This window comes from Primulina tabacum, chromosome 2 (assembly GCF_025594145.1).
Source record: "Primulina tabacum isolate GXHZ01 chromosome 2, ASM2559414v2, whole genome shotgun sequence".
NCBI lineage: Eukaryota > Viridiplantae > Streptophyta > Magnoliopsida > Lamiales > Gesneriaceae > Primulina > Primulina tabacum.
The window spans coordinates 11,654,573-11,668,249 of record NC_134551.1 but is presented as its reverse complement, the minus strand read 5'-3'; the positions used below and the strand labels follow the sequence as shown (position 1 = coordinate 11,668,249).

Here is a 13,677-nt window from a genome sequence, read left to right as displayed (position 1 = left end):
TAAAGACCATACTGCTTCGCAACTAATAAAGCTCTTCAAAAGACTTTTAAATGAAAAATCAGTTGGAATTGATCGAATCAGATCTGATCGAGGAACTGAATTCATCAATCAAACTCTTTCAAATTTCCTAGAAAATGCTGGAATTAAGCATGAGCTCTCAGCAGCCAGAACTCCTCAGCAAAATGGTGTAGCTGAGAGAAGAAATCGGACTCTTAAAGAAGCTGCTAGAACAATGCTTGCTGATTCTGGTATTTCTCAAAGATTTTGGGTAGAGGCAGTAAACACTGCGTGTTACACTCAGAACAGATCAATGATTAATAAGAATCATATGAAAACACCATATGAGATTTAGCATAGAAGAAAAAGTATAATTACTTATTTCAAAAAATTCGGCTGCAGATGTTTTATTCTTGATAATGGTAAAAATTATTTAAAAGTGTTTGATGCTAAATATGCAGAAGGAATATTTCTTGGATACTCATCAGTTAGTATAGCTTATAGAGTCTTCAACAAGAAAACCCTAAATGTTGAAGAATCTGTTCATGTTGATTTCGATGAAACTGAACTAACTGATAAGCTAACTGATCAAGTTGAGCTAGTTGATCGATTTACAGATATCAGTTTGGAAGATGATGACAAAAATGAAAGTCATGGCAATCAAAACATACTTCAAACACCTGAACCAGAAGTACTGGACCAATAAGATGTGCAGGAGTCGTTGCTGATGATCAGTTGATAGAGCATAATGATAACATTCAAATACCAGTTGACGAAGCACCAACTGAGACTGAAAACTGTGTTCAGTTACCAACTGAAGAAATTGCTGATACAACAAATACTGAGTACAGATGGAGAAAATCACATCCACCTGAACTGGTAATAGGAAATCCATCTGATCCAGTAAGAACTCGCAATCAAATGCTAAATTTATTTATCTATTCAGCTTTTGTTTCACAACTAAAACCGAAGAAAACTGATGAAGCTCTTGCTGATCCTAACTGGGTAAATGCAATGCAAGAAGAGCTAAATCAGTTCACTTATAACAATGTCTGGAACTTAGTTCCAAGACCAATTTCAAAAACTATTATAGGTACAAAATGGATATACAGAAATAAACTGAACGAGGATGGTTCAGTTGGACGCAACAAAGCAAGATTAGTGGCACAAGGATATAGGTAAGAAGAAGGAATTGACTATGATGAGACGTATGCTCCAGTTGCAAGACTGGAAGCAATCAGGATTTTTCTTGCTTATGCATCACACAAGAACTTCAAGGTCTATCAGATGGATGTAAAGAGTGCATTCCTGAACGGTCAACTACAAGAAGAAGTATATGTTGAACAACCCCCAGGTTTTGTAAATCACAACTTTCCTGATCATGTATATCATTTGAACAAAGCCTTATATGGTCTTAAACAAGCTCCCAGAGCTTGGTACGAAACTCTTTCAAAATTTCTAACTGATCATGATTTTTCTGTTGGGTCAGTTGATAAGACCTTGTTCAAATTTGCTAAGAATGATCACATTTTATTAGTTCAAATTTATGTTGATGATATATATTTGGGTCAACTAATCCCAAATTATGCTAAAAGTTTGCTAAGCTAATGCAGGATAAGTTTGAAATGAGCATGATGGGTGAACTGACATTCTTTCTTGGACTACAAGTGAAGCAACTGGAGACTGGTATATTCATCAGTCAAACTAAATATACAAAGGAGCTGCTGAAGAAATTTGGCATGGAATCATGTTCAGCTGCAAATACTCTCATGAGCTCATCAGTAAAATTGGACACTGATCAAGGGAGAATATCAGTTGAGGCGACATTATATCAAGGTTTAATAGGTTCATTGTTGTACTTAACTGCCAGTCGTCCTGATATTGTATTTGTTGTCTGTATGTGTGCTATATTTCAAGCAAATCCTAAGCAATCACATTTCTCAGCTGCTAAAAGAATTTTGAAATATCTTAAGGGTACACAAAATGTTGGGTTATGATATTCTAAAGACTCTACTTTCAATTTAGTTGGATATTCAGATGCAGATTATGCAGGATGTAAGCTTGATCGTAAAAGTACAAGTGGGTCTTGTCAGTTTCTAGGAGACAGACTGATCTCTTGGTTCAGCAAAAAGAAGACATTCATAGCTACCTCAACAACTGAAGCAGAATACCTTGCTGCTGGTAGTTGTTGTGCACAACTGATCTGGATCCAGCAACAACTGAGAGATTATGGAGTAATTACGAATGAATCGCCCATATTTTGTGACAATACGAGCACAATTGCCATCACCTATAATTCAGTTCTTCACTCAAGGACCAAGCATATAGATGTCAGGCACCACTTCATTAGAGATCATGCTTTGAAGAAGAACATTAGACTGGAGTATATTTCAACTGAGCAACAAGCAGCTGACATCTTCACCAAACCATTACCCGAGACTAAGTTTTCTTACTTTCGCAATATTCTTGGTTTAATTGACTTGGATTAAAATTATTATTGATGTTGTTTTACTAATAAAATTCTTTGCAGAAAATAAGAACACAACAACAAATTGAAAATGATACTTTATTAAGAATAAAATCGACTCCATCTTACAGAAGATAACTTAGGACCAACTGAATCTTGCCATTCTGTAATCCAATTATTCAACTCATAAATTCGGATTCTAGAAAATGATTCAGTTGAAGAAATCTTCTCAATCACATGCCATTCCTTCCATAGCATTGCTTGTAACAGAACATTGTCATCAACCAGGTCTGTAACATGCCTGACTTCAAAACGATCAATGTATTTTCTTGCTGTTGCTGCTTGAGCACGAGAAGGATCAGCACCACTACTACTTATCATCTGCAAATCATGAATTTTGAACCATGTTGACATCACTTTCGTCAAGACATATTCCTCCATCGTTTTCTTCAACTCTTCTAAATAAGGACTTAATTGTTCAGTAACTTGAATATGCGTACTGCTGCATGCATCAGAATTACTTGAATCCGACATATTGAACTGTTATTGTCTCACATTTTATCTCTCTCGTCTTATTTATAGACAGATGACATTAAATGTTGAAGAAACCAAAGAGTCTCAAGTCAACCAAAGCGTTTTTCTCATTTACCCAGGCTTCTTATTTATCAGTTGTTCATTATCAACTGATATCAGTTTGTCATTTATTACTTAATGCTTAACTGATTTCAGTTCACAGTCAACTTATATAAGTTAGTCTTTCATCAGTTCATCTGTTTAAGTTCATAATTCATATATAACAACTGATGAAATTTATCATTTGCAGGAAAGAGAAAAACAAAATTAAGCTCATATAAATAATTCATTCAACCATAAACGTTTGCACGGATTACATCATCATATTCAACCAAGTGGATAAAGGTGCGGTAGATATCTTCACAAAGCTCTTAGAAACAGCTATGCGCTTAAGGATTTTCAGTTCCTTTCGAAGCATTATGTAACGTCTCGAAAATTTGAAGGTACACGTGAATCACATGCATGCAATTTATTAAATTTCTTTGGTATTTTATTAAATTCTTTTAAAGCATAAAATGCATGATTATTTTATTAAATTGTATTTAATTATTTTTATGCATTTTATGCATTATTATTGCATGATAGGATTTATTTTATGAAATTTTAAAGGTTCATATATTAAAGATTTTTAAATTTGCACTTCACGCTAGAACGAAGAACGGAGATGGAGAAATTTTAAAGAAAATTATTTTTATTACACGATTAGTTTTTATTAATTAATATAAGATGTTTTAAAGTTATTTTTCAAAAATTGGGACTTATTGGATATTTTTACCCGGAAGATTTTAATTTTTAACGGTGCGTAAATTTTATCGAATCGGGGGACTTTTTGAGGGTTCGGCTAATATTTTCAAAAACTTTCCAACATGAAATATTTTTCGGGAGTGTGTTTGGATTTAATGAGACAACTTTTAAGCTCGTTGGACTTAAAACTCTTTTAATCTTTTAATTAAACCATTTAGGGTCATTAGTTATTTGATTAATAATTAATTAAAGATTATAATTGCTACCCTACAACCATTATCACCCACCACCACCTGCCGACACCCCATTTATATATCAGTACTCTCGGTTTCAAAGAAATACACCAGCTGAAGGCCACGGTTGTTGGCTTGTTCTTGCATCCAAGGCTATCCGGCGTCTCCTCCGTCTCGTTTTCGTTCATCAACTATCTAAGGCACGCCATGTACTTTTATTGCTGCATCACACATGTTATATATTGCTGTTAAGTGTGCATATCGTGTAGGAAACTCCCGATCCATCAGGGAGTAGGAAAGGATTTTCGGTTTTGTTTCTTTACCATGCATTCTTTGATTTTTGGAATTCACGTTTTCTGTTTATGTGTGCAAGGGGCTGCTGTATTATGATGGTAAGGGGATGTTTAGATCGTGGTTGGTAAGGTTTAAGTGCTGGAGTTCGCAGCTGGTTGGGTTTTGTTGGAATAGGCGAGTGTCGATCGAGTGTGTGGCTTGTGGAGGGTTCGATCCATTGTTCCTGCTACACCAGCTGAGCGAGGGCCTCCTCCAGCCCTGTACCAGACCCTGGTGGGTCTGAGTCATGGTCTGGAATGGCTCGAACCATGCTGGAAACAACAGAACGAGCAATCGAGATAGGTAGAAACGATTTGGCCTCGGTAGTGTCTTGTTGTAAACGATTCTCGGTTCCTAGCTGTTAGTAAAGTGCATGAGGCCGTTGGCTTGGTTCTAATAGGTGCCTTAGGGTCTGGTCTAGGTCCATGTTAGGCTGGTTCAGGACGGGTGCCGTCGGGGTAGGCTAGGAAGTAAATTTTTGGGAAGATGAGGGTGCTAGAGTGCAAATAAGGAAGGGGCCAAACTTTAGGTGAGTTTCTGGAATTTTCAGCCAAGGGATTGGGGGCCTGAAGTTAATGTTTTAGGATAATTACAGTGTTTTCAAGGTATGGTAAAAAGTTGGGAAAGTTTGGGTTACGTTTCGGGTTGATATGGGTTGAAACCGAGACCCCGGTCCAAGTTTTAAAACAATTCGATTAAGTTATGAAATGAGCTCGAGTTTACGTCTAGGAATGATTATAAATAAGTTTTGGGATATTTTAAGGAGTTTGTTAAGTTTCGGATCAAAATAAAGAGTTTTGGATTTATCCGGGATTTAGTCGTCGCACGAAACGTTAATTAAAGAATTAATTGAAACGCCTAGATTTATGCTTAATAAAATTATGAAAAATTATATTTAAGCTCAAATAATTATTAGAAGTCTAAGTTTTTAATTTGGGAATTTTATGCTAAGGTTTGATTTAATTCGGGATTAAAACGCATTCTGATGTTATATTTAAGGACTAATTTAAAAGTTATCGATTTAAGCCAAATAAAAATATGTGAAAATTCTTATAGGCTTAAATAATTATTTGGGACATGTTATAGTCAATAGAATTAAGAAAAGGTCAGAAACGTGAAATTTTACGCTTAGGGGTGAAACGATAATTTTTGGGTTTCCAGGGGCAAAATGGTCATTTTGCATCTGGGGTGAGATGTTGGTCCTGGCAGCGCCCTGAGCACAAATTTATGATATTTTAAATGTTTATGCATCATGTTTAAAAGTTTTACGCAATTATGATAAATACGGTGCATGCTTGGTTTAAAAGAAAAATTACGTATATGCATGCTTTTATTAAGTGATGAATATGATGACACGTTTTGAAGGAAGTGATTTAGTTGTGACTAACACGATGACACGATGATATGATTGGAGATATCATGAGGGAAAAGGCCCCAGAGGGAGCCCGTTTACGGGAGAAGGCCCCAGAGGGAGCCCGTTTACTGGGAGGAGGCCCCAGAGGGAGCCCGACGATCGTATTTCTATTGACATGATATGATAGGCCCGGGCTCAGTGGGCGGGTAATGCCGTCGCTGATGACCCTCGCCGCCGGGTACCGCGGTTACACGTAGATGGATCCATCGACTGACATGATGACATGATGATACGAAAGTCACAGCTAATGAACGAAATTCAAATTAAGATTTTAACACGTATATGTTGATACGATGATACATGCTATGATTATTATCATGTTTTGAAAGGATACGACACGTTGACGTATATGATAACATGAGATGACATGTTTTGACACGTATATGATGATATGAGATGACATGATTTGACACGACATGATTTTATACGAAATGTTTATGTTCATGTTTTAAAGTTCATGAAAGGTATGTTGGCATTATGATTTTACACAACACGTTTACGTTATGCTTTTAAGTTCATGAAAGATATGTTGAGTATGATATTTTTCACTGCTGCGTGCTATGTATATGTACTTGTTATTCCTGGTACAAGCGTGTTGAGTCTTTAGACTCACTAGGTGTGTGATGCAGGTGATCTAAATGGTGAGGAGATTGGAGGTGCCGAACTCTGAGTAGGCAGACTTGGTGGCGTGACACGACCCGAGGACCACATGTTTTCCGCATTACGATTTATGAGATTGAGAGGAGATGAATATTTTCATATGTTAACGATTTTAAGAATTTTATACGTTTATGTTTACGTATGATCTAGGCAAAAAAATATATATATATTTCCGCGATTTTTCGCAGACGTTTCACATTAGCTGATAGATATGACCATCCTTAAAAATGTCCACCCACACAGCTATGTTCAAGTGCTCCCGCACTCTTTTCAACTCTGCCACCAGTTCGGGAGTGGTAGCCTCTCCAGTATTATACAGAAACTCAAGCTTTTGTAACTTTTCCCAGTAGTGAAGACTCTTATAGAAGACTTCATCTTCTATAACAGCCTTCCTGGTCTCCAGAGCAAACGGCGAAGCACTCGAGCTACTCGTATCTGCCATTCTTTTTGTCTTGAATATTTTCACCAATATGACTGAAACTAACCGTGTTACTTCTATTTATAGTCGAAAATCATGGAAGCTGAAGGGCCGTCAACGTTTCAGCAAACGATAATCTTTCTGACCTTTAAATTTATTTTTATATCGTCACTTTAATTATTCTATGCACCGATTAAGGGAGAATATCAGTTTTTAAGAGGTTAACTGAGAAGACAAATGTTAGTAAACTCTCGACTGAAAGGACACAGTCTTACAACTGATCGTTCAGTTGGGTATTTCACTAATCTTCTCACATAAGTTAACTAATTAATCATATTATATTCCAAATCAAGTGACGTGACTGTCTGCTATCTAATGATGAATCTTATTTTAAAAAACGTGGAAGCATTTGAACCGTTTAAATTGTACACACGCTTACAGCAGACGTTTTTATTCAAAATTTTGATGGACTGACACGTGTCCAAAATTTAAACAGTCACATACATATAAATAATTCCCCGCTTCAATTCAGTTTCTTTCTTACGCGTACATCATCTCTCAGAGCAAATCATACACTCAGAGCTTGAATTTCGCAAAATCTCAGGATTCCTTACTCTCAGCAATGGCAAATCAGATCTCTGCTCATATATTAAATGTTATGGCTATCAACTTTGAATCAGCTTTATCAGTCGAAGAAGTCGATGTGAAAAATGTATTTCTGAAGCTTGAATCAGCTGGGCTGAGGATATTCTTGGGGCAATACTCGCAGGAGATTTACCCAAAAGAACTCCAGGACCTCTACTCAAATGGATATATCAACTCTGATGGAAGCATCATTTCCACTATTAATGGTCAGTTGGTGACCATTTCTGAAGATTCTTTCGGAGAAATCTTTTCATTAACTTCTGATGGACTGGTACACCTTGCTGATGTTAAAGCATCAGATATTGAAGAAATGCAAACTGCACTCTCTGCTGATGGACGAAAAATCAAAGTTTCCGATCCTAAGAAGGAGCTGAAGCATGAGGTTCAGTTGCTGGCTGATATCGTAGCCAAAGGGCTATTGCCTAAGGCAGGATCGTATGCCGCCCTGACTTTGGAAAAGTTTCAAGCTATTACGGTTATTATGGCTGGAAGAAAATTCAACTGGAAGCAACTTATTTTCAGTATCTTGAAGAATATGTTTTCCTCCACCAAGCAATCCAAAGGATTTGTAGTGCTGCTGAGCTATTTGATGAAAGTCAAAGGGTTGGTGGCTGATGATTCGGAGCGATTATCTAAATTCAAAATTTTCAATGGGAAGAATGTTCTGCCACCCAAGACTAAATTAGATATCTCTCCTGATCAGTCCGTGAAGATCAAAAAGGAGATTGGAACACAACAGGCTGCTCCAAAACCAGTTAAACAGACCAAGACATTGGCTCAACTGAAGACAGTTAAAAGAAAACTGATTATCAGTGAATCCGATTCCGAGAAGACGCCCTCTCCAAAAGTTGCCAAGAAACCAAGAAAACAAAGGACAAAATTACCAACCACAGTAGAATCTATTCCTACTGACAGGCTGAAATCTTCGGATGCCCAACAGCCTATCAAAGCAGTTCCTCTGAAGATCATCCCACCAGAAATCTCAGCTGGTGCAACAAAGGAAACAGTTAGGATCAAAGCTCCTCTAATCCATATCAATCATCCTGCTGTTCTAGCACCTGCCAGACCCAAAGGTATAAAGATTATAGAACTGGTGGATACTACTCGTACTGGATTGGAAATTCCACACATCCTCAGTACTGAAAAAGGCAAGGGCAAATTGATTGAAGAGCCCAGGCCATCCAATCCCATTCAAACTCGAACAGGTTAATAATTTTGCAGCATCAAAACTTCAATCCTATGATGCCTGGACCGCTTACAGAACTCAGATTTTTGTTAAGCAGCTGAAAAAGAAATCCCAGCTGAACAAGTTTATCAAACTGGAAGCTATTGTCCTCAAGATGGTCAAAGCTGCCACAATTGTTCAGGCTTTGGAGAGGAAAACCTATTTTTTTGACCAAATTCGAGCTAAGAAACTAGCTCAACTGTTTGAGAAATTGAAGGCAAACTACATTCCCACCAATCCAACTGCTTATAATGATCGAGCTGTGATCACTCAGCTAGATACAGATCTTACTAGCTTGCAAGCTCAGATAAAAGTGTGGGAAATGGATCAGGAGTTAGTTCTTCCTGAGGAAGCCTCTGAAGAAGAAAAAGAAGAACCCTCCTCTCAGCAGAAAGAGCCACCCTCAGAACAAACTATTGTTACAACTGAAGAAACAGTTCAGGATGTGCCACAATCATCTGCTGTGGAACATCAGCTGTACTCTGAAGCCGAGTTGAATTTTGCAAATATTGATGAAATTATTCAAGCAGTGGTGACAGAATCTGTTATTAATGAACCTTTATCAATTGATCACTCCGCTGATCAAGCAGCTGAAGAGAATACCATCTTAACTGAAGAGCCAGTTAAGGCCGCCATTTCTGAACCAAATGATCCAAGAATGATGTCTGCTCAATCACCAGATCACCAAATTGCTGAGAATATGGAGGCTCTATTGCCTACTTCTGACAATCCTCCAACTAAAGAGTCAGCTCGAATCTCAGATGACTATCAAGCATAAGCATCAGTTCATGACTCACTAGCTGAAGATCCTGCAAACTCTCACATTCAGCAGGAAAGCTCAAATGCTGAACAACATCAGTCTTCACCTCATCTGGTCCAAGTGGCAGTAACTGAAACAGATGTTCCAGAACCGAATATTGCTGAAACAATGATATCTGAAAGAACCATGGTGGTTTTTGATCAAATCTCACATGAAGCTGGAGCGTCGGATCAGCCAAATCTTAACTCCGCCAAAGATCTTGATTTTGTTCTTGCAGAAATTCAGGAAATTCAGCATGATATACATAGAGTGATTAATGATCTGTACAAGATTCAGCATACTCAATTAGAACATTCTCTGAAGCTAGAACATTCTGAGGCATTCAACTCAGAGAAACTGAAAGCAATTCAAGAAGCCTTAAAATCTCTGTTTCAATCAATGGAAGCAATTAAGAAGAACAAATGTTTGGCTGAGAGTCTCTCCATCACTCAAGACGTTATCAGCAAACGAGTTGAAAATCTAGAGACGCTTGTAACAAGAAAAATATACTCGTTGAAAAACACAATGCTCTCTATTGTCTCTAGCATATCCACTACTGTCAATGTTTTATCAACAGATGTTCGGAAATTCTCATTGAAGATGTAGTTGTTTGACAAAAAAGGGGAAGAGATCAAAGAGATTCTAGAACAACAAAAGAAATCTTCTCGTTGAAGAAAAATCTCTACAGATTCGTGTAGTCCATTATTTAGTTGATCAATCTCTTATTTTAGATCAAAGAGATTCTAGAACAACAAAAGAAATCTTCTTGTTGAAGAAAAATCTCTACAGATTCGTGTAGTCCATTATTCAGTTGATCAATCTCTTATTTTATCTACAATGAGTTCAGACGTTCAATTATTATTTACTTAGTTTTGTCAAACACCATAAAGGGGGAAATTGTTGGAAACTAAATTCCGGCGTTTGACAAAATATGAACCAACTGATACGCACAATTATATTCAGCAACGGGACTTAACAACTGAAATCAGCTGATCTAATAAAGAAAACTGATCAGTTGGAAATCGATCAGTTGATACATTCAGCCGTATGCTTTTAAGCTAAGCATCCTTCAACTGAACATGTCTCGGAAAAGAACATTCAACCGACAAAGAGACATAGAAGACTGCAACTGAATATGAAACGCCGCACTTCAATCAATACAGCTTAGAACAACGCATTTCGGCTAAAGCAGTTAAGACGCCGCATTACAATAAATGAAGCAAACAATGCCCAAGAAATAATGAAGTGGCAATCAACGGATACAAAGATTCAAATATATCTCAAGTTACCGTTGGAAGGGAAGCTTATAAATATGACAGAAGAACAGCTGAATGAAAAAAGAAGATCACTCTATTAAAAGCTTGCTGTTACTCTGCCAAAATCTTAGCTCACTCTTACTTGGTTTATTCGTAGCAGTCAAGGCTACAATTTGAGCTCACTAGCACTTTGTAATAATCGTTAAATTCGATAGTGCTAAGATCAGTTACGCACAGAGAACATTTTGTAATACTAAGAGTTTCAACTTTTGGCAGTGATAAGTCCAAACTGAAGTGGGTCAGTACAAATCTTGTATTCGATCAAAGTCTTTTAGTGGAAATCCTATCCTTGAGATAGAAGGGGTGACGTAGGAGTAATTGAAATCTCCGAACATCCAGAAACAATCCTTGTGTATTTTATTTCAGTTTTGTATTCTATCTTTCAGTCAGTTACTTTCCGCAACTACTTTATTTTAACTGATTGTCATTGACCAGCAAGATTCCGTGAATCAGTTTGTCACCAAACTGAACTCAAAATTCGAAAAGATCAGTTTTAATTGTGAGTGTTTATTCAACCCCCCTTCTAAACACTCTTGATACGTTAATCGATCCTATCAAGTTTGCAGAACACGACAATCTTATCTAAGTGGAATCCAACTGTGCACAAGGATATAAAAGCAATTGTACGATCAAAGTACAATAGTGAATGTTGCAACAGAGCTTATAGCCAAGAACGAATTCAAATTGCAACGAACATTTTTGATAATTATTAGTGTACGGTCACATTGCCTCTATAAATACAAGATCAAGACCATCAACAAACAAGTGTGTGAAGATCAGAAAAGAAGAGAAAAATAGGGCATGCCAACTGTTTAGTCTAGAAGCAAAATTCGCAATGCGTGAGAACACTTTCGTGTTGTATTCATAGATCAGTTCTCACACACAATCACTCACACATATAGAAAATTGAGCGTATTGATAAGCTGAGTGAGTCTTGCACAAAGACGTTAAACTTGTGTATGTAGTCTTTACCACATAGACGATAAACAAGTGTTGGCTGGAAGGTGCTGTCTTCAGTCTAGGCTAGGAGTTAAGTTAGGTAGTAATGTAAGTCCTAAGCTGCGTGATTTTGTACAAGGTGTTGTATAAATAAAAGTTTTCTAGTGGATCCTACCCGAGGTGGTAGAAGGGGTGACATAGGAGTAGTTGAAGTCTCCAAACATCCATAAACATATCTTGTGTACTTAATTGTTTAACTATTGTTTTAAAACTGATTTGATCAGTTCAGCTGATATCAGTTCAGTTCTCACCATAACTGAACTGATACAAGCCCGAACTGATCCTCCTTACTTCAGTAATCAGTTGACACAAGCTAAAATCTTTAAACTGATCATCTTTCTTAACGAAGGATTATTTCGAGTATTTTTCGCTTGGTTTAAAATCAAACTCGATCTAATCCATCGGTGTTTAAATTCTTAGAACATAAGCTATTGCAGTTCATTAAGAATATTGTGTTTGAAGCACCCTCGCAGGTGTTAGAACCTATCCTTCACATCGCCTAACTCCTTAATTAATTAAATTAACACTTATAATCATGCATGGGGTTTAAGTGTACTGGTTTTTGGACAATAAAGTTCCTCTAGTTTCTTACTGGTTGATTGCTTGTGGATGGCAATTTCTAAGTTTTTCAGCTTTGGCTCTGTTTGGGGATTTATTTTTCAGCATTAATGATAATCACTCAATAATACACTATCAATATATGTATATAGAATATAAGTGGGTTGGCATGGCTGTGAATTCACACCATTGGGAGAGAAAATCATTACCATAAACAATAATTATTATTATGTATATAAGGTGGGTTTATTAAAACGCATTACCCTCCATCCATTATGTTGTTGCTATTAAATACCGTGATTTTTAGTTTTGGATCTTTCAAATAATTCTCGCGCTTCTAGCCCTGTTGACCGGGTTTAGACCCACCCGTAACCTGTTTTACCTGGTTTAAACTTGTCCTAAATAGGGTGGGCTTGATGCGGGGTCAAGTTTAAACCCGATCGATTGTCATCTCTATTTAATAAAGAGCTTCATGTGATGCCATTCATATGCGGTTATGGTACCAATTATTATTGTAGGCGAACTAAATCATACGTAAGAGTTCACTCCAAATCGTGTCACATGCTCAGAGCATATCCTCGAGAGGCTGGATGGTCCTCTCTATATGTCCATCCATTTTTGGATGGTATATCATGTGGAGTGTGACCTTATGCTCATAGGTTGTTGAAGCTCTTCCAAAATATAGATACAAATCTTGGATCCATATATGAAACTGAAAGAATGTTTACTAGTACCTCCATGTAGCCGCACAATGTTGTCCGTATACAAAGTTTTCAATTTTTCAAGGATACAATTAATGTGAATAGGTAAGAAATATGTGGATTTAGTAAGTCTATCCATGATTACCCATTTTTCATCATAACTTTGACGTGTCCTAGGGAGTTCTACCATGAAATCTATGAAAATATGATCTCATTTTCACTTCTGAATTTCCAATGGTTTTACAAGTCCTACAGGCCTTTGATGTTCGACATCCACTAGTTGGCACACTAAACATTTCGAAATGAAGTCAGCCACATTTATATTTGTTTCGTTCCACCAAAGTTTCTGTTCAAGTCTTAATACAATTTGGTGTTTTGGGGATGTACTGAGAATTTGAACTTTTGTGCTTCTGAAAATACTTCCCGCCAGAGGTTTTCAATATCAGGCCCACATAATCGTTCTTTCATCCAAAGTATACTATCATCGTCCACCTAAAATTCAGAAATGTTCCCTTCCTCGACTTGATCTTAAGATTTTCCAAGTTTGGATGATTTATATTGATGATCTCTTGTAGAGAAGGTTGAGTCTTAAGAG

At 37.0% G+C, this 13,677-nt stretch overlaps 1 long non-coding RNA gene across 1 annotated transcript in view; it reads left to right on the top strand.

Moving 5' to 3' along the window:
* Positions 1-13,677, top strand: part of LOC142537392 (uncharacterized) — a 100,357-nt gene that overhangs the window by 30,660 nt on the left and 56,020 nt on the right. Inside the window, exon 2 of the long non-coding RNA XR_012818541.1 lies at positions 6,030-6,080. This is a non-coding gene — a long non-coding RNA (uncharacterized LOC142537392). The remainder of the gene's footprint in view (positions 1-6,029; positions 6,081-13,677) is intronic.